General features: G+C 31.4%; 1 protein-coding gene across 9 annotated transcripts in view; it reads right to left on the bottom strand.

The window, feature by feature from the left end:
- The window catches only part of LOC140046098 (fibroblast growth factor receptor-like), an 81,660-nt gene that overhangs the window by 43,380 nt on the left and 16,216 nt on the right, over positions 1 to 22,064 (bottom strand). For 6 of the 9 annotated variants that reach the window (XR_011844733.1, XM_072090618.1, XM_072090625.1 and 3 more), the window contains exons 3-5: positions 14,813 to 15,044; positions 7,090 to 7,273; positions 6,612 to 6,707 (exon numbers count right to left, since the gene is read on the bottom strand). The gene's annotated coding sequence lies outside the window, so the exon portion shown is untranslated. Of the gene's footprint in view, positions 1 to 263; positions 438 to 6,611; positions 6,747 to 7,089; positions 7,274 to 14,812; positions 15,045 to 22,064 lie in introns of those variants that run through there. The other 3 variants (XM_072090620.1, XM_072090622.1, XM_072090621.1) reach the window with 3 other exon arrangements.

The following is a 22,064-nucleotide window of genomic DNA, read 5'->3' as shown; positions in this document are numbered from 1 at the left end:
CGGTATTAAAGCAAAATTGATTATGTTTACATTATTAACTGCGTGTTACGATTAATTTACGGCTACGATTTGCATAAAACAACCATTGCAATCCCTCAAATTGTACTTTCAAATAATCTTGTAGCCACATCGACTGCACAAACAATGAATGCATTTTGTAGTTAACCCACCACACGCACGGGGCCCATCCGTGAACAAAGCACGCTAATAATATATAAACTACTTCACCACTAACAGTACCAACAAGAGTACAGTTTACTTACTGTATTTATCGCTACGAATATGAACGATTTCAACGTTATTTGAACCAAAGACGAATTGATTATGAAATATTATTCCAAAACAGTATTAAATATGATCAAATCCAGAACTGACTTTACCTTTTTATTGTAGAGTATCTTCTATCACAACCCTTTACATTCTTTCGTTCCTTTTTTTTCTCGAAAACTATTGCCGCAAGGCTATGACCTGGGTGGCGCTTTCTGGTATGGGAAAGTGACGATGACGATTCCACGAAATTGTAGGAAAATCTCTCTATTCACGTATATTCACATTAAAAACTGACCAAAAACAATAACTAAAATTTTTATTTTGAAACATAAATTAAACTTTTACATATTTATATCAAATACATTGTATAAATCGGTAGTATTGTATTTATTACAAATGGTTGAAAAACCCCACATTGAAAATGGAATGGTCCGTGTCCTTCAAATGGTTGTTGGGTTTACCACAGGGTGTACACCAATGGTGGCAATAGGAATCAGGGTTAATGCACGAAAAATGAGGGCTAAAACATGTGAAAAAAGACATATTTGTAACTAATGAATATAATTGGGTAGGCCTTCAACTAATACAATAACAGTTTTTGGGGGGAAAATACTGCAAATGTTAAATTGTTACAAATCAAAATCAAGAAATGATTGTAATTAAATTAACACAACGCTGCAGGATTGTTTTTAATTGTGTGTAAATCAGTGAATTTTCACAATTTCGAGTGTACAGTGCAGTATATATAACTTATAAGATAAAGTATACGAATACACATACATTAATCTTATTTGCATTTTACTCATACTTGTATAAACATAAATCAGAGTTTCGGTTCGATTTTTTTAGCTACAAGTACGTACAATAAAAATCAGAACCAACCGGAAATCGGCGACTTAATTCCTCATATCTATTCCTCTTTATCAAAGCACCGTTTATTTGTTCTATTGATTGAAAATATGCTGTTGGTGTATCTATTATATACTTGATTAATTCGTAGTAACTTTTATATAAATAACCTTGGGGATTAGAATATTATATTGATTGTCGTGCTAGACAAGGACAACCGTATCAATAAAATGGATTTCATATTTTATGTGCTTTTTTAAAGAGCATCTTTAACCTTCTAACAGACAGCATCAACACAATATTAATATATTTGCATTACTCCTCTCACTCGTGACTGGAGTTATAATTTTTTTTTTCCATTTCACGGGTACGATAAAGATTACGATTATTATGCTACTATAGGCACACGATGTCTGTTTACGGACCTGTTTAGAGGGTTTACCATCATTCATTGTGGTGGCCTCCCTGAACATTTTGTCTGTCATCCAGCAGAAAAAAATCACCTCTAGTTTTGTTTTACTAGGGAGTTGTAAAATAATATTTTTAACTCTGGTTTCCGTCCGATCCGAAAGAAGCAGAAAAAACATCACTCCTGATTATCAAAATGAAGATCGAAACGTCGAATCATGACTTTAAAAAAGTTTCTTAATTAGAGATTAATAAAAAAATCTTTCGTATTATTTCAATATAATTTATTGTCTGCCCACAAGATGACCGTCGCCAAACAAGGAAAACCTTTCTACAATAAATTGTTTTGTCAAAAGTTTACGATCCTCGTGCTGACGTCAGAGTGTGACACGGCATTTCAAAGAAATCTTGAATTTTGTACGTATTTTTTTAGGCCCGTGACTTTTATTGGGAATATTCAGTGCTAGATTTATTTTTTTTTTTGGTTTAATATCAATTATAGGCCTATCATTTTAATGTCACATACTAGTTTAGTTATCCACTTAGACCAACAATTGGATAGACAGTTTGTGGTCTTTTTAAAAAGATAAATAAATCATTATTTTTTTACCGTGTTTTTCTACGCAAGCGAATAACTTATTAAAACTGCAAAATGGCCTAGTCAAAATTAAAGTCCCATTTTGTTTATTCGAGTGTTGTAGTGATGTCCCGTGTATTATACGGCACATGTTATTAACCCATTTATACCCCGATTACAGTAAAAAGATAATGCAGGATTTCTTTCGTATGGTTAGGATTAATATTGAATCCCTTCAAAGGTAGGCCTACACCCGCGTAGGTGTACGGCGCCAAGTATTTTAATACAGGAAGTTCGTATCCGATAACCTATTGTTCATTAACACCATTAGATAATTCCCTTTTAACAATTAAACGATTGTCTCAATTTAAAAGATGGTATACGAACAAGAGGAGGGAGGGGAGGGGGGGGGGGCATTGGTAGCACGATGTGTTATACTTTGGTTCGTTTTTTGTATGGGTGAAGCACCGGTGAGTGGGTGTGGCCATCTTGAAATAAGCAAATTTGGCTTTATTATTAACGCAGTTCACAGGAGGCATCAAGTATGAAACTATATTTATGTTGAGGTCTGTTAAGCTCTGTCTACACTATCAAACTAGTTTAACAAAAAAAAGTGTGATAAGCCTAAATATGGTAGTGATGCTTAAATATGGTAGTGATATGACATCATCATATGGACACATCACATTTTTTCGTGACAGAGCTTAACTCACTGTCTTGATTCATGTTGTCGCATTATCGTCTAAAATAACGATCACTTTTGTATTATCGATTGATTACGTTACGTCACTATTTCAGAAGATTATTTCCATCAATTTAGTCGGTACCATTATAGACTAAATAGGCAATTAATATAATCAAATAGTAGGCTTAGGTCAAAGTTAATACGCGATATTTTAATAACATTTATTTATCCTTAGTCAGATGAGTAATACTATAATGAATGAATTAATGGTAATAGTAGTATTATTTACTTTGTTGAATTTGTATGAGAAGATAAATATGTATTCAAATATGCATTAAATTTATTATTAATAAAATTATTATATATTACAATACGTTATTAGCATAATTTAAGATGTGTTGGCGTATTTAACTAAACTTATTAATAAAATTATTATATATTACAATACGTTATTAGCATAATTTAGGACGTGTTGGCGCATTTAACAAAACTCTGTATAATGTGGATTTATACATGAAATAATAGGTGTGTGTGTGTACGTACTGGCCTGCTACCAACCAATCAGTGTCAACTACTATGACAGGCATACTTGACAATCCATCATTTAACGTGTTACTCATGAAGATTGGCAGGGATGCTCTGGCCTAGTATCATCTATCCATCATTGAACGTGTTGCTCACGATTGGAAGGAATGCTCTGGCCTAGTATCATCGATCCATCATCATACATGTTAACATGAAAATGGCAGTAGTGATGAGATCTTGTGTTTCCAAGCAACACGAGAATCGGTGACAAATACAACAACTTGAGAGTAAACTCCCAACACAATCACTATCAAAAAGCGATCCAACATGGGATGGAGAAAGCATCGAATCTGCATCCTCCATCTGCCAATTACATTGGCGGCCATTTGAAGTTGTGCCAACTAATGATCAGCTTCGACTTGATGGACCACCCTCGTAAAATAATTGTATAATAAAATAAAGAAAACTATTCAGTCAAACACCACTACGTATTATTGTTTTGAACAGATACAATGGGCATTTTGAAAAAGTCTCTTCGTCTCTCCCTGTTCCCATCAATTTGCTGTTTCCTAGTTTCATTCTCTAGGCTGTATATAAATAAATCTATGGCACAACTAGTTACTGACATCCACTAACCAAAAGTAATTAATTTATATAAGTTCAAGGAAGACAACTAGATATTATTGCCCTCCCCCCGAGCCTTCCCCGCCCCAATTTAATATTAACTGTAGGCAAACGACCTTTTAAATGTTATAAAACTGCCATTATTACAACTTTTTCTTTCTTTTTTAGTAGACCTACCTCAATATTTCAAGATCAGATTTCAACTACATATTTATATAAAGTGAATTAAATGGGTAATAGGAGCTAGATAATAGTATTGCTAGTCATATCTAGTCTCTAGGCACAATGTAAAACTTATATATAAAATACTATAACTAGGTCAATAAAATATATATAATCAGTGTACCATGTCCCGCATACCTGGCTCAGCCTAAATATTGTGCCAGTTCTGTGGTACATTTCATTTCGAAACCTGAGCTGCACTGACGAGATCTAATAAGATCGAAACAGACTGTCTGCAGATTGGATATTAAATCCAAAGGCAAATTACTGGAAAAATGACAATGCTGTGGGTGGATGGATCAATGGCTGGATCTCAATGGAGATACAAAAAAAGAGAGAAAAGCTAAATCAAAACGATAAGTAAAACAGCCAGAAAAGTTAGCAGAACTTTCGGGCAACACTAGCCCTTCATCAGTGCAAGTGATATATATATATATATAAACACATCAGGCAAAGAACATTAATTCTAAACCGCCCGGTGATATAATGAAATTTAATTAATTAATTTGAAACAATAAAGATGAGGAGACTCCAACTCGGACCGCCTGCTTGATATGCAGATGTCCTAGCCATTAGACCACTGGGGCTTGGTATTGTTCAAACTCATACAAATATTTTTCACCGATTGCAATGTAGAACTTATTTGACATTGTATTGATCATTGTCCTTTCAGTAAAAATGACATTGGTAGAGCCAGCTGTACAAATTAATAATAAAGTGGCCTGTCCAATTCGGCCTGAGCATCTCCTATAAGCTGCATTGCTATTGCTAAACACACACACCCAAAAAAAAAACAGAGCAAACCCCATCGCAACAAACATAAAGGTTACTGAATCGTGTGTGTACTACACACTTTTTTTTTAATTGTTTTTTTAATTTTTGGGGTAAAACATCATTTTTTGGCTAGTAAAAAACTCGCCTATAGCAAACTAACTTACCTGCCATGACCAATCACAATACAGAATATAAAACATATATTTGCTGTTTATTTTTCATGCTATATTATTTCAAAGCCGTATATTCATCACTACTACTAAGGTGGATTACATTGATACTAATTCCCCGACGACTGACAATAAAAAAAAAAGAAGATAAAAGTGTAATTTTACCTGAAAATCATACCATGTTATTCATAAGAAGAATCTAATCTTTACAATAGTCAATAAAACTAATCTGTACATGTATGTATGCTTTTGTTCTGTCAAAATTTAAATACATTTTTCATTTATGATTTTGACATAAGTGCATTATATTGACAGTTTTAAATGCATGCAAAATTGTTTACATTGATAAAAGGTCATTCAAAGACAATAGAGGACACATTCAAACATTGCCTTTTGTCCATCTGGTCAATAAACCATCAGAATAACAAATAATATTTTTTCAGTTTGATAGATTTTTTTTAGTCATAGCACGACAGTGATCTATAGATAATCTTTATCATAATGTCATGTTTAATAATTGTGTTGACTCAGGTTCGCTGGTTTCGTCATCCAAAAACCGAACTAATTCCTCAATGGTTTCATAAACAAACACAAGAAATGCAGATCTCGGCTAAACTGATTGACATTGATTGACAGCTGTTGTAGGCCTTTTGACGCATATGAATTTTGACTCAACATCATAGTGAAGTTTTAATTTTATCCTGCAATATTAAGCTCAATGTTAATGTGTAAACAAACCATGGAGAAAAATGTATGAATTTCATGTTTGACCAACCACCTATTCTTAGTAAAGCTCTGTCTGCACTATCAAACTCTATGCAACAAAAAAGGAGATGTGCCCATATATGGATATGATGATGTCATATCACTATCATAAACTCTAAGTCGATGTAACAAAAAATATGATATGCCCATATATATACCATATTTGAGCAGTATCACTACCATATTTGACCATCCCACTTTTTTTGTCAAACTAGTTTGATAGTGTACCCATTATTAGTTATACTAAGCACCTGCACTTTATATTTCTTCTATGTTGTTTGTAATGATCATTTCCTAATAACCTTAAATGAGACACTTCTTACTAAAGAATTATCCAGTACATGGACAAATACACGGACACAAACAAAATGTATTGATGCCGTTAGCACCACAGTTGTCATACGCTTTCAATGACATGTGTTGAGTTCAAATGTAGGCAGTACAATGTGAACATAAGCCTAAAGCTTACAAATTGAGGCCACATCTATCAGTCGGTCCGAAATGATCTTGGAATTAAGCCACAACTGTTTCTCACATCTTAATCGACAGAGGGACTTGATTTTGTTTAAGCAAAATGATTAAGCGACTACCGGAAGTTAGTGGTTGAAAACAGATGGAGAACTTGTAGAAAACTAGTATTGCATCAGTGATAATTAAAAAGCACAATTTGAATATTGTTTGGGAAAAATAAGAATTCATCTACTATTATCTAGTGATCTAAATGTAGGCCTATCATACTCACCACGCGACAGCTCCCCTTAAATGTCCTTTTTTTCCCTCTAAATAATGAACTCTTTGTTGACGGGCGATTCCCAATGAGTTGCCAGAAATGAGTAGTCTGTCAATAGATTGTGTTATTTATATAAAAGAAAAAAATCTACATAAGAAGAAAGAAACATCCATTGTTATAATGAGATACTATTATGGTCACGTTTCTACAAAATTAAAATAAGAAAGAAGAATAACATACATTAGTTTTAATTACTTTTCTTTACACTGTAATTTGTAGATGTCTTTTTTAGAGATTTTTAAACTTTTTGTTTGTTTTGTACAGTGTATACTTTGTAAAAACATAATATAAAATTGAGATTAAATAGACAATCTCTATCTTGTCATGCTTTATTGACCACTTAGTCTATTGTCAGATGGTTACTGTGCATTTCTCTAATTGGATTCACCCTCAATGCGGCTCGCGTACCCAGATAATTTGTGATGGTTACCTTTCATACGGACATTTTCACTGTTGAGTGGTGAAGTATCCGCCTACTGGCAAATCTCAAATGATATGTAACAGCCACCAACCTTTCAATTTAGCTTAAATTTATTTGGCCAGAAGCAGTTTTCGACACAGATATTACACCGTAGAGTATTTCTGCATAAGCATATCACAACGCCTCTAGTAACCTTGGAAAATACAAACAAACTTTACGTTAAAAATATAAATGTATGATACTTAATGTATTTCTCTAATGTAAACTAATTGTTGTGTCAATGCACTATGAAACAAACAATAAGTCTACATTATTATTAGTATGATTACTATAATATAATATAATCTGTATTATAAAATGTATGCCAGATTGAATTGATTCTTCAAAAGTAGTGTGTCCATATTGTTTTAAAGCACATTGCTCTGATGACAGATGCATACAAAATGCTCAACAATCTACTGCATTGGTTTATTTAGTTTCTAATAATTAACATTTCAGAGAGTGAACATTGGAACACACAGTTGTATATATATCACTACTATCATCACTTTTAAGTTACACTTTTGGGACTTATCGAAGAATCTTAAATGCAAATTTAATCATTTCCGCTTTTTTGTACTTTGTATCTTGTTTTCTTCAAACAAACTTTAAACGCACTCTACAAATGTTTCTGTATTATTGTTAATTTTACTTTATAATTTGGATTCAAATAAGGTAACATTTCTGAGTAATTTTTAAGTTAAATTTCTGTTGGTGGTAATGGTTACTTTAAAGTATAGTGACATCATCAAGTTTGTCATTAACAACAGTGTGTTTCAAGTTACTAATGAAACTTGTAGAAGCCGCACTAAACGGTGAACTTAATAGTACATCTTGTACCAAGTTCTAATTAACTTAATACGTTAGATAAATTAATTCTTCTATAATTCAAAAAACTATATAAATATATTAGTTTTATTTAGTCAATTTATTTATTAATTCTTGTGGCAATAAAAATAGAAATTTGAAAAAGACGGTGAATTGGTTGGTTGCTTATTCTGTTTAAAATAGTATTTTCCTAAAAGATCATATATATGTTTGGCATTCTTTATCCTGTAGAAATTATTAATTAGTTGATTGACTTACGCTTTTGGAATTGTATTTATCTAATATTTTTATTTTCTAGTTCCGATTATTCTGTAGCCTACACTCGGTTCAAGTATACTGTAGTTTGCAAAATAAAATTTATTTAAGATTTTCAGTCGTTTCTGTAAATGTTAGAGGCATAATATAAAGGTTGGAAGTTCACAAGTTGATATATAATGGATATGATATCTATTGATAATGCCTTGGATAGCCTTGGTTAAATCTCAGAAGACATGAAATTATGTTTTACAATAGCTACATAAGAAATCTTAGCAACATTTTAAATCAAATTAAGAAAATAAAATAAGAAATATTAGCAACTAAAATTATTCATTCCTTCTAAGGAAATGATTACATAAAAAATAAATATAAAGGCATATATTATTCAAATACACAGAAATGTTGGAAAATATACATTTTACTGTTGGTGATGGCATTCAATATCATTTGAGCAGCCATATTAAATTGTAAGGTGAGGTGAATATTCATGTGCAGTATTATATTACACAAATATACAATATTTCGCAGTAAAATCAGAACCAAGTTGAACTATTCCTCAAGAGATGTATCTACAGCTGCCTGATCAACCTCGCTGAAATTCGCTTGGCTTACAGTTCATCCAAGATGGCTGCAAAGTGTATGAAAAAACTGTGTTGTCATGGTAATGACATGAAAAGAATATTATTGACTTGTTGTAAATGACATTCCAGTGCAGATTTTGGACATGTGTCTACTACATGACTTTTCAATAAATATCACTTTTGAGACTGGTTTGAAAAGCAGGTACCATTGTAGTTGAAGGGAAAAAAATCTTATTGCCCCAATTTACTCCTTTCACTCATAATTCAGTATATATCTTAAACTAAATTTTTTATTGAAAATTTCTATATTTTTTCTTGTTTTAACCTTAGTATATATATAAATGTTTAAATTGTGATTTATTTTTTCTCTCTTTAAAGTAACAATAAATGTATCATGTACCGCATAGGAATGTCCAGAATTTGTAAAACAGGAAGTCACAAAGACATACAATAAGGAAGTACATTGAATCTGTACATATTTGCTTAAAAAACATTAAAGCTTTGTTCCCACTAAGACGCAATGCAAGAACGTAAGCGCAATCGGGAGCGCAATGCAAGTGATTTGACCAATCAAAAGCGACAGTTCAGACAATCCAATGCTTCCGATGGACCGATTGGTCAAACTTGCGTTACACTCACGTCCTTGCTTGCGTCCAAGTCAGAACAAAGTACTAAAAGCATCAAATGTGCGCAACTCCAATATTTTCCAGGTACCCAAAAAAAGGTCTAATTAAAATGTGCAGGAGTGTAGATAAGAAGATTCGTCCAAAACATCATTTGGAAGAGATACAATATTATCTTCCAATAACAGTTTAGAATTCTCAGCCTGTCTCAAGAGTTTCTTTATAGGATGCCTGGAGGACAAAGCAAACATACTGCAGTAACATGGTGTGCCTTGAGGACATACTGCAGTAACATGGGACTTGCAGTTATGCAATTCATGTCAACTATAATCACAGGAAATTAATTCCTATACTAACATGGTTTGTTTAGATTTATTACAATACTTGCTGAGTTGATAAGAGATAAAAGTCATTAATGTACTGCTATCTAGCCTAATCAGGTACAAGTTCCTCTAGTGTCTTCTTCAATGGCAGTAACCAAATTATAATGATATTACAACATTTCAGAAAATAAATCCTTTATTTAAGGAAAATTCTTAAAACAATCAATCAATCAATCATCGACATTTTTATTCCAAAATCACAATATATACAAATACACTAAAATGTAAATTGGAAACAAAAGCAAAGCACATTAAACATGTACCGTAACCCTAACAAAATTGTAATTTTTATCTTAGAGTCCCTAGACGTCTTAGAAGAAATCCTACTTTTCATTTTTCTTTTAGTAGATTAAATGTTTTAAAAAATGGTTTTATTAATAGATTAAGTCAAACTTATAATTCTTTTACTTAAAGAAACCCTGAGTTAGATATCTTTAGTAATAATTTCTGTAAGTTTCGTAACATTGTTAGTAGTTTAGTTTCATGTTTTTTATTGTATATGTTTTGTGTTTGTCTGTGTTCCCTCCTGTAAGTGGTGAACCATGAGTTCACTGTTGGTTGGGAAATGAATAAATGAATAAATTGAACAAATAGTAAAAAAAAAAAACAACCAATCTAACAAAATGTTATTGAGGGGACAACTTCAGGACCCAACGGAGTGTCCCCTCAAGTAGGGGATATACAGTACTGTATTTTATAAACTAAATTTAAGATGTAAAAGAAGCAGTTCATATTCTTTGACAAAGATTCTGCTCGCTCAAGAACCATTCACCAACGTCAACCAATTTAACCTGCACATTAATATCGATACAGAAACGAGTTCCTTAATTGCATCAAGATATTTTTACAAAATGAAATAAATAGGTTTATAATTACCACCTACAGATACATTCTCAATTTGTAAAGAACGATAAACAAGCCGATTACTAAGGAATGCCTTATATCCAACCTAATCATAGATAATACACTATAAGAAGAAAAAGAACAGATGAAACAGAAACATAAAACGTAGGCAAGACGTCCAGATCGCAAAACGAATGAAGTAAATTGAATTAAAGGTAATCAGATTGGTATTAAAGCGTTTACGGACAGATGGTAGAATGAATCTTTGGTAGTTGGCTTGTCAAGGGGATGTAATCGGACGTTGTGCATTCACACAGGGAGAAAATAGTGACACCAGGCACCCTACCCATCACACTTGTGTCGTTCATAACCTACTCAGTCGATTTTAATTTCTCAACACATTTCTGATGCCAACTCCAATTTCAAATCAAAAATCCCATGACTACTCGGTCACATGTTAGAGAAAGGGTGATGATAAAGAAATATGCAAGAAAAGAAAATGATGTAAAATGTTATGAGAATGATTCACAAAGAATATCAATGTTTATCTGGCATAATAATGTCGCACATCGTAATCGTTAAAAAACAACAACAGTTCAAGATTAACTTGTAATAAAACATACGGTACTGTGATATAACAATAAATTGACTGTACTTTTAAAGTGAAGCTTAAGATAATACTGTTTTATTTACGTTATAGATAACCATTGGTCTCAGGCTCACAGACGTTTCATTCAATTCAATTCTGTATGTTTGGTTTTAGTATGGATTAGTCATTTATTTTATTTAAATATTTTAATTTAATGATATTTCTGAATATTTGTTTTATTTACAGAAAGTGAGCTGATTTGGCTCACTAACAGATAATATTATTAAGTTATTACTTTAAATTTTGATTTTTGATAAATTCATTTTTAAATGTACACAATAATAAATAATATCTTAATCATCAATATAAATATTTGTTTAATAAAAAGTATCTATTTTTTCGTTCTTGAATAACGTTGAACTTCTTCATATTATATTGTATCTGCTCCCTTTGTTATTTTGAGCTTCTAATCATTTTCCAAACCAATAGAATATATGATCAATCTTATCCTATTATTATCAAATCAAATCAAATGTTATTATTTCCATAATATCTTCAAATTCGTATATTCACATATCATATTCAAATTTTGTTCTATTGGTTAAATGTTACCAAATGTCAGCTATCAATAAACATTGTTATATTTAATGTTTGATATTCATTAATTGATGTGAATTCTTCGAAGACCATTTGATGCTGAATTTCACAGAATAATAATACATGAATGAGTAGAGCTATCACCTTGCCAATAGACGCAGCATTTATCAAACAAATGTCACTTATATGTAACAAAAGCATGAATGTTAGCAATTCATAAACAATATGAACTTTATTTCCAGAATAAAAAACAAGAAATAATTTGTGAGTTAATATGTAGACTGCCTCTTTTATTACTGTATTTTTATTTATTATTATTTACTCAACTTTATTCTACAAGAGTAGCTTTAACAGCTTTACTGTACTACTCAAAAATATACAGACGACATTCAAACATAAAGATACAAGAGGATTTATAAAAGTTAAGTCTCAAACAGATTTTAAAAAAGGTAAAATTCACATGTACAAAACATTTTAAAAATGTTAAAATTCATAAAAAATAAAACTTTAAAGTTCATATAAAAGGACATTGGTATCAAATATTGCTTATTATTATTATTGCTTATCTTAAACTAAAATACTTTTATCTTAACCATGGCAATGAACTAAATATTAATCTGCATCTTTTACTACTGAAGAAGCTACTTTTCAGTTATATAAAACAGGTTAAATAGTGTGTGATAAATACAATAGTTACCTACATTTCCTTGCCTGGAGAAACAACACAGACAACTGGCTAAATTGCTTTCGCAAACAAAACTATTATGTCATCTATGCATTTTTAATCATTTTATAGAAAGACCAACAAAATGTATTCAAATTATGAGTATTCATTTACGGTAGGTGATAATGTATACGATATTTGTAATTTGTATTAGTGATTTTATTTATATTGTGTTTTATTTTTATGTTTTTATGTAAAAGGGTCATGCAAAAAACAGAATTGTAAACATCTTTATGCAGGATTTTAAAAAGGTAAATCGGGACAAAAAATGTTCCTCACCATGCTAGGGCCTTAATAGAAATGTTTGTCCCGATTTACCTGGTAAATATGGCGCCCTCTGGAGTTATCGAAGTCGCTTATTTTATACTGTAATTGTAAAGTTATAAACGATGACTAAATAAATGCAAATGAATGAATCAAATTAAACAATTATTTAAAACTATTTTACATTTTGTTTCTAAGAGGAATCATATGATTTCTGAAACACATGATGAATAAATGTTTACAGACGGAGACAACGTGGTACTTTCACAAGAACGTAATTAAAAGAAATTAGGCCGCATACTTTGCACTAGTTTTCAACCGTTTATTTTTATTACACAATTTCAAACGTACCCGGCAAGTTGTTATGTAGATTATACAAAATAAAGTTTAAGTATTAAGCGTACGCTACTCGTTGGGATTCTCATTCCGTAGATGCTAGTTTTATCATCTGCGTTATCAGAAGGTAATAAACGGTCACACCAACGATTCAAATGTGTTCAATTATATAATTCAATATAAAACGAGTCAAATTTCCATGCCAGATAAAGCGTACTACTTTCAACTTCCACGAAAGAATGTGCGAATGTATTAGATTCGCTAAAAGGTCAGCAGAGGTCATCAACAATTTGTATCAATGATCCATGCCCGACCATTAGGCTGTCTATATTGACAGGTTATTTCTGCGTTTAATTTTGTAATCAATTTTTTTTACAGTATTTTCAATAATTTTTCATTTAATTTATTACATTAAATATAGCATATTCTATCATAAATACCAATTATTATGCTGATTAAATTTATTCAGTTAATTTTTGTTTTCTAAATCTGAAATTAGTTAGGTCAAACACAGTAGATTCACCTTAAATCTGCCCTAACTGTATTCAATAAATGTGAAATTGCAGAAATAGGTCAGTTGAATTTAAACATTAATTTCACACACAGCTGAACTTATGCTGGTAAATCCCCACAAACATGACTATGAAAATACATCTAATCATGTATAAGTGTTCCATATTAGGTTCAGAGAAAGATGAATATTTGATAATGTATGTACTGTATAATCCCACTCACCTAGAAACGAAATTAGGCTGACTTTGGGGGTAGGGATATACTTAGGGAAACCCTGTTTCAGGAAAAAAACATTATTGGTAAGCATTTCTTGTAAAAACTCATCTGAGTTGGCAAGAGAAAGGCCTACATCCAGACCAAAGGTCAATACTGGGACTATACCCGGGGATATGCCTGGTTGTGAAATCAAAGTAGATGGTGGGATTAGACCCGAGGATATATGGATATATTTTGTATAGCAGAAGAGTAATTGAAAGTTCAGTGGTACACCTGAGTATTGGGTCAATGCAAGGTAATGATAACCTGGGCCAAGAACCTGAGCAATGCTTCTGCTTCTGGTCCATCACCTCTTATACCAATATAGACTCCGTAATAGTTTTTACCCATCTGCCATTAGAGCACTGAATGTTTTTGTTTGTACTTTTCTTTTTTTGTGTTTTGTATTGTGCTGTAGTCTAGTCTTAGAGAAACACCATTTTCTATGTATTTTATGCAAATGATATAATAAATAGAATTGAATGTGAAAAAATAACGTAATAATAATGTCTGTGTCTTGTGGATGCCAGCCAAAAATAGTGGAAAGTATACAAGATTTTTTTTACGTAGTCATGAGTAAATAATTTATATTTTTTTGACAATAAAAGAATTTTGTTTATTCTTTTTTTGGAAAATTAGGGTTCGTAAATTGATGTTTATTGTAGATTGGTGTTTTACTGTATTTTTAGTGACAGTAATAAACAAACAAAATTAAAATGATTGATAAGTCAAAATACTGTATGTAAGTTTAGACATGATGATAATGACTTTTAAATTTGTCAGAATGATTTAACTTGATTGGCAGGCTAAATAAACACTGTCAACATGGACATGTGACAAGTCACAATAAAGTAGGATCAGGATTCCTAGAACGATAACAACATTTTGAGAAGTCCTACCTTTGCTCGTGCTGTGCACGGTTGGACGTTTGTACAACACCGGCACGAGGGCTAAATTGTTAGTGACAGCGAGTAAGCTTCTCATCCCCCAATGTCTCCTCTTCTTGCTTTTAGCATGAACATGCATGGATGTCTTGGATTTGACGTTTTCTCACATTAAGAGAGTTTTTGGATAAAGCAGATTATTAGAACACGTCTAGTCGAACTGTGATCAGGCACCGGTCGCTGACGCCTGAGACAAAACTCATCTGAAGTAATTGTTTGAGAACTTTGTTGAAGTTCGCCTCAAGACGACAAACCAATGGATTATGTATATGTTAGCAACTAGCAAACACAACTTGTATTACATATTATATATCAACCTTACAAACCATGGGTTTATGTGAATGTTAGGTAATAATCCATAAATTCTACAAAAGAATTTACAGAAATTGGAAAAAAAATCTCAAGTAACTGTAAAAAACTAACTGTACGTTAACAGATAAACGATAACAGACTAATTTAGTATGCCTTAAAATGATCAATAATTAAAATCCTAAAACTTAGATCAAATCAATTAAATTTAAATAAACAAAATTTATTTATAAATAAAAAATAAACAATATGGTAGATTAATAAAATTCTAAAAAATATGTAAAAATAAAACTGAAAATAGGTTAAAAATCACATTCACAAACGAAAAGAAGTATGAAAAAATAAATAATTTGACCAATCACAAGTAACAGGATCATCCGCCACCTGTGATTGGTCGATTTGAGTTAGGTGTGCATCTTTGTGTTGTGTGGGAAGGAAGCGTAGGACAGTAAATAATTATCAGTTGTAGACTAGTGTGGGTGATAGCAGTAATTGCTATTCTGTGGTGAGCATGTTCTACATGGCCAACAGAGCCAGTAATAAATTCAAGTTAATATTGGTATGCCTGATTGACATTCTAATACACAAGACATTTATTATCAATATATATTGATAATAAACCTTTTATAGTTATTTATTTCTCCTTTATACTATACAGGGTATAACTTGCACACATTACTTACACATATAGAAACCCCATAGAAACAAAACTACATACATACATACTTACATACATACATACATACATACATTAGTGGAAATCATTATTCCCTTTTAATTGTCATTTGCATTTACAGTAAAACAAAATATATACATAGAAATTGTGTTTGCTCCGAGACACAAAATACAGATATAAATAACACAAAAAAAACACAATTACAATGATAATGTCACATCACTCTCGTACGGTTTCCCAACTAGCATTCAGTGCCCGAATGGCAGCTGGATAGAAGCTGATGCGAAACCCATTAGTACAAGAAATGATGGACGTAACATCTCAAATACATTATGCATGGGATACCATAGTTTTGTCAAATTATTATCATTACTCCCACTCTATTTCACTTATTCCCATTTCCTGGACTTTCTGCATTCTCACTCCTGAGGACGATCAAAGTATAATATTGATCAAATCGTCGAGAAACTCAACAGTTTTTTCAGAACTAAATATACGTGATTTCGCCATGCAAGTTTACGAACTAAAATTATTATCTAGACACAAAAAAATAATGCTAACCAAAAATCACTTTCAGACAATGACTTCTGGTTGACTATTTCTTTTCTTTAAATTACATTTTTATTAGGTAATTAATTTCTTTTCACTTTTTGGTCGAAGTGAACTTTAAAATGGCATATTCAACAAAAGGTGTTTATGAGAAGATTTTTGCAATCTCAGAAAAATCTTCCACTTGTAGTGCAACTTTATTAGGTCAGTTTGTCTGATGAAAATTAATATAATTCTCTCGAGACAAATTTGGTATTATATTCAGCTTAGACATTAGATAATGTATACACAATTTGTAATGAAACATACAGTACAATGTAATGGTATTTAAGTTGTGTGAAAACTGTCTGATCTTGTAATTGAAGTTTTAAAATACCTTAGGTTTCAAGCAATAATATTTTAATTGCAGATAATTACGGTTAAATATATCAAATTTATTTAACACATTAAAGCCATTTCGCAAATAATATTATTAATTATAGCAAAGCAATATATTTTAAATCCAAAGGCAAATTACTGATCTCAATGGAGATACAATATAAAATATTTTAAGCAAAAAGCTAAATCAAAACAATAAAGTAAAACAGCAAGAAAAAGTAGCAGAACTTTGAGGCAACACTAGCCCTTCTTATTTTATATTCATATATAATTTTACCTTCCTTAAATACTGTTTACTTAAATCATGGAGGTATACCTCCATGCTTAAATGCACAGTATTCACAAAAATGAATTAAGCAAAAAAAATGAAATGTATATGCTGTGTACCAGGTGTGAGAGAAAATAATTATTGGCCTATAATAATGTTATTGTAGAGGGCCAAACTGCAGTAAGGTAATGACTGTGGACGTTGAACTCTAGTTTGTAGTCAGTGATAATAAACAATGGCATGACATCTGTTACAAGACCTCTTTAACAGGATAACCAAATAAACATTTAGTTTAGAGGTTTTCCACCTAAATCAATGAAGAACTTTAGCACAGATAATAATTATCATTCATTCTAACTAAGGTAATTAAATGTTTGACTTTTTAAAAATCTGTATTCATTCAAAATCTTGAAAATGATAAAAGAACAAACTATCTCAAATCTCACATCATAACTTATCGGCTAAGAAGAAAGTTTATTGCAAATGTTTGTTGTCATGTTGTAAAAATTAATAAAAATAAAGGACCCACAAAATATGGAATAGCATCATTAACATGCAAACAAAACATGAAGAAAACAAAAAATTAAGAGAAGCTATGACGAATCTGATTGGTTAATAACAAGACGATGATGTACATATGGTGAGTGTCTGTTGTTGAGTTGCTGGCGTCATGTTGTGAACATTTTGTGATATTACCGTATACAACGAGGACCAATTATTACATCATTTAATTTAAGTGCCTTCTTAAATTGATATTATAAGAATTCATTAAAAGTGCATTCGTTACCAGCTTGCCTTAACAATGTTACAGTCCTTCCATTAAAATTTAAAGATTTTTTTTGGGGTATTTAGATTTTTTTTTTACACTACAGGTTAAATATAACAAATGTAAACTCATCCAGCATTGTGACATCTTGTATTAACAATGCCTGAGGTTTATAGAAAAGCCTTTTTCATAAATGTTTTGTCTTGATGACATCGATACAAAATGGTTGAGATACTATTTTCAATTCCAAGATGAAAATCTTGAGACTTTGGTAAATGGGGAATAACCCACGACTTGCAGCCTACTGGGCTGAATTACGCAAAGGACACATACAACAATTTTCTACTCCTAAGGGCTCCTTTGTGTCGAGCGTTGCCACCAAATGGCACCTATTCGTCTGTGCACAGTGACAGGAGCTGCTGAATAGACCAGTACACCAGGGTAACCGCCTACTCTTCTGAAAGATGTACTGGGTTCTTTAAAGTGCACAATTTACAACTTCAAGGGTGTTTAGCATTAATATAGATAATAAATGATAATAAAATGTATAATAATTAGAACTATAATGACATGAATAATAATCATAATTAAATGTAAAAGATTCAAAAGAGGTTATTATTGCACATTACGATGAATCATATTTTTATCAAATAATTATGATTTATTAATCGAAGTACTCATACAATACGATAATTAAAGAATGTGGAATTTTCAGATTTCAATGAAAATGTTTTTCTTTTAATATCCAGCAAACACGAGGCAGGTGTACAGTAAGAAAACACATGAATGTTATCAAGATGTGTTCAATCAAGAGAATCTTCTAATTTTGTTTGGTATGCTTTGGTATTTCAATTAATTTTTTTCTTGACGCATTTATGATCTAGTTACACACACAGAATTGCTCTTTTGTATATTGTATCTCATAAATGATACTCATTTTTACTTTATAAATTGTGAATATTGTATGGTAATGATATTTTACATAGATATTGATATTTTTGTATCAGTGAATTCTGTTGTTTTGTATGGTTTTTTGATTTTTATTAAGTTTTTTTTTAGTATTAAGTAAGTGTATTAATATCTAGTAGTGCTGTTCATTTATCGAATTTTTAATTGTTAAAAGATACTTTATTTCAGCTTTTGGGTGCCACTGTATTTTTATTTTTTCGGAAATAAAAGATAATATGAATAATAATCTACTTTTATATCTAGCCAATGTTACCTACTGCTTGTATGACCTAAAACAAACGCAAAAATTAAGGTTTGATAATGTTGATGCATAGAAATCTGCTTTGAGGATTAAAAAAGTGCATGAAAAAAAAGTTTAATATATAATGTGGTGTGTAGAGAATACTACTAAATTAAAGTCATTATTAAATATAACCAAAATGATTTCACAGCATGTTTGAGACTGAAATGAGCGATACTAAAATGAGGAAAGTTCAGCCGACCTTACTGTCGTCAAGCATTATGAAAGCCAATAAACTTGATTGAAACCATCTTCCAATTTGTTTGTTTCATATAAAGATCAAGGGTGTTGTGAGAGCATGGGAATATAATGGCTGTTTTACAAAACCAACACAAAAACAATTACACAAACTCATTAGAAGTTTTCCCTAAAAACAAATAAGTTTATAATTACCATCTTTTAAAAACCCCTCAAAATGTTGGTGTGCAGTAGTTGAACACAACAAGTTTTGCAAAAAGTAGGATTTTCTTACTAATCATTTAAAATATTGTAACTGTTATTAAAATGCAGAAGAAATATATAGTATGTGTTTGAATGTTTTCATAATTATTTTTATCAGAATGAAAGTTTAAACAACAGGCCAATCTGACTACACTACCAAACCGAAAAGTGTGATGTACCAACCCAAACATGAGTGATATTCCCAAATATGGTAGTGATAATATGACATCATCATGTCCATATATGGGGACATCACATTTTTTGTCGCATAAAGTTTGATAGTGTAGACAGAGCTTTACAAAAAAAGATGAGGAAATCTGGGATTGGAGAAGAATTTCTCATAAATGTGTAACTGTATAGAATAGTCTTCTATGGGCCTGTTTCTGCTGCAACTGCTCAAAATACGGTATAAAAATACGGTATTTTTTAGTACCCGTTTCTGCTAACAATACTTCTTGGGTGGTTGTGTTACATTTCATCCTTTTTACCCAAATTGCCATTCATTTATTTGGTCGATAATTAAGAGTCGCAATAAAGGAAGTTTTACGTCTCACTTTCAATATGAGATAGAGATGTTGTGAGAACACAGAAAAAATAGTAATGGGGACAAGTAATTCGTTCCCTCCCCGAGTTATTGTCTTTTGCAATGTTGTACTGCTTCGCAGGCTCTTCAGCTTTGAATTTACTTGCTTGGAGACAAGTCTATTCCGTACTCCTGCTGCTTTATTTTTTTAGAAATGTCTTTATAAATGTGGTTGTCCCTTTTATTACCTTTTAGTTGGCCGGACATTTTAGCTTCCCCACCCCCTCCTTCCCCACACAGATTTATATAGTAAATACTGTGACGTCTTCGCTCCACACTTTCGCCGAATATATCTATACACGTGTGTAAAACAGCTGACAGCGACAGAAAATAAAAACACGATGTTGACCTCATGTCACAGGTAAAAAAAATATGGTATTTTTATTGGCAGCAGAAAAGGGTACAAAAAATACGGTATAAATTTGTAAATACCGTATTTTATCCACAAATTTTTGGGGGAAAATACGGTATACAAAATACGGTATTTTTTTTTATGAGCGTTGTTTCTGCTGCCAAAAAAATACGGTATATATACGGTATTAAAAAAATACCGTATAAAATATGGTATTTTCTTGGCAGCAGAAACAGGGCTTATGTAATGAGTTGTTAAATCATTGAAAGTAAAGTAATCCCTTGGGTGTCATCCTAAATAGAAAGAAATACCTATCCAACACCTAAGTGAATGCCAATCAGAATACATTGACCCTAAGTACAGAAATACCTTGATCTGCTCCTGGCGGCAGAATTAACAAGTTTCATACATAGCATTGGGTTTCAAGTGCCACAAGCCATGGAAGATCGTTTCACAAGAGGGCGTTTCAAAAGTTCATGATGCTTTAAGTGCAGTGTACCAGATTTTATAAAATTCTAAAAAAAAAAAGTTACTATTACTTGTACAGTATAAATAATAATATACAGTATAAGTGCTATACCCAGTTCACGCAATCAGCATCCTACGGGTTCAAACCTCAAAGAAGTTTCTTTATTAGGCTAAACATTTTGTAACTCTGACACCTACTAAACACACAGTGAAATAAGTCGCCATGCTAAGCACAAAGATATTCTTTAAAAAAAATGTTTATAAAATATGATTTTATTTATTAATAAAGCAATATCTTTTAAATTTATGCAAGGTGTAGTTTATACAGATATGATAACGCATTATATAGTACTGCCTTTTATGTTAACTTTATTTATGTAGTAAGACATTATATAACAGAGTATATGAACTGTATATAAAATATAACCACACAACCAAATTACTTTGTTTTATTGTTGTTACCGTACATGTATTTCACAATACACTGTAGATAATAATATGTCAATATATTTTTATTGTTTCTCAGCGCTATTAAATTTTAAAATGTGATCAAAGATACACAGAAAATATTTTATTTTGCAAATAAAACATTTTCCTTTGTTAAGTAAAATATGAAAAAAAAAGTTTTAAAATCAATGTGTTCTAGCTTTCTCTATAGTTGAGTTACTAGTTACTTTGTACCAGGATGGTGGATGATGGCAAATCACACTAAACTTCGCCTGTCCCAATCTCCAGTCCACAATTTTCTAGGAGCAATAAACTACATATTTGCTGTTGATCTTTTAAATTTCTCAAAATAAATAATTAGATATTTTGCCGTCAATCTTTTGAATTTCTCAAAAAAAATTTAAATATGGTGCAGAAAAAAGAAAAAGTATTTATGTCTTTCTGGGTTGTGATGTATTGAAATTATACTTGAGATTCAATTCAATTTTACTACATTCACATGGAATTCAAATGACAGTGAAATTAAGTATTTACGCCTGGGGTGAGGTACAGAGGGGCAAATAATCCCAGCATTGGTAGTGTTTTGGGATTCTTCTTGTGGGGTGTTTAGTAGAGGAATGTCTATGGTAGTAATGGCAATGCCTTTGTATGAATGTCTTAAGGCTGTGGTGTAATATAGGAGAAATATGGAATTTTAGAAGATACCTGCCTTGACTTTTTG

The sequence above is a fragment of the Antedon mediterranea genome, chromosome 4 (assembly GCF_964355755.1).
Source record: "Antedon mediterranea chromosome 4, ecAntMedi1.1, whole genome shotgun sequence".
Classification (NCBI taxonomy): Eukaryota; Metazoa; Echinodermata; class Crinoidea; order Comatulida; family Antedonidae; genus Antedon; species Antedon mediterranea.
The sequence above is the reverse complement of the archived record's forward strand: the minus strand, read 5'-3'. Positions and strand labels throughout refer to the sequence as shown.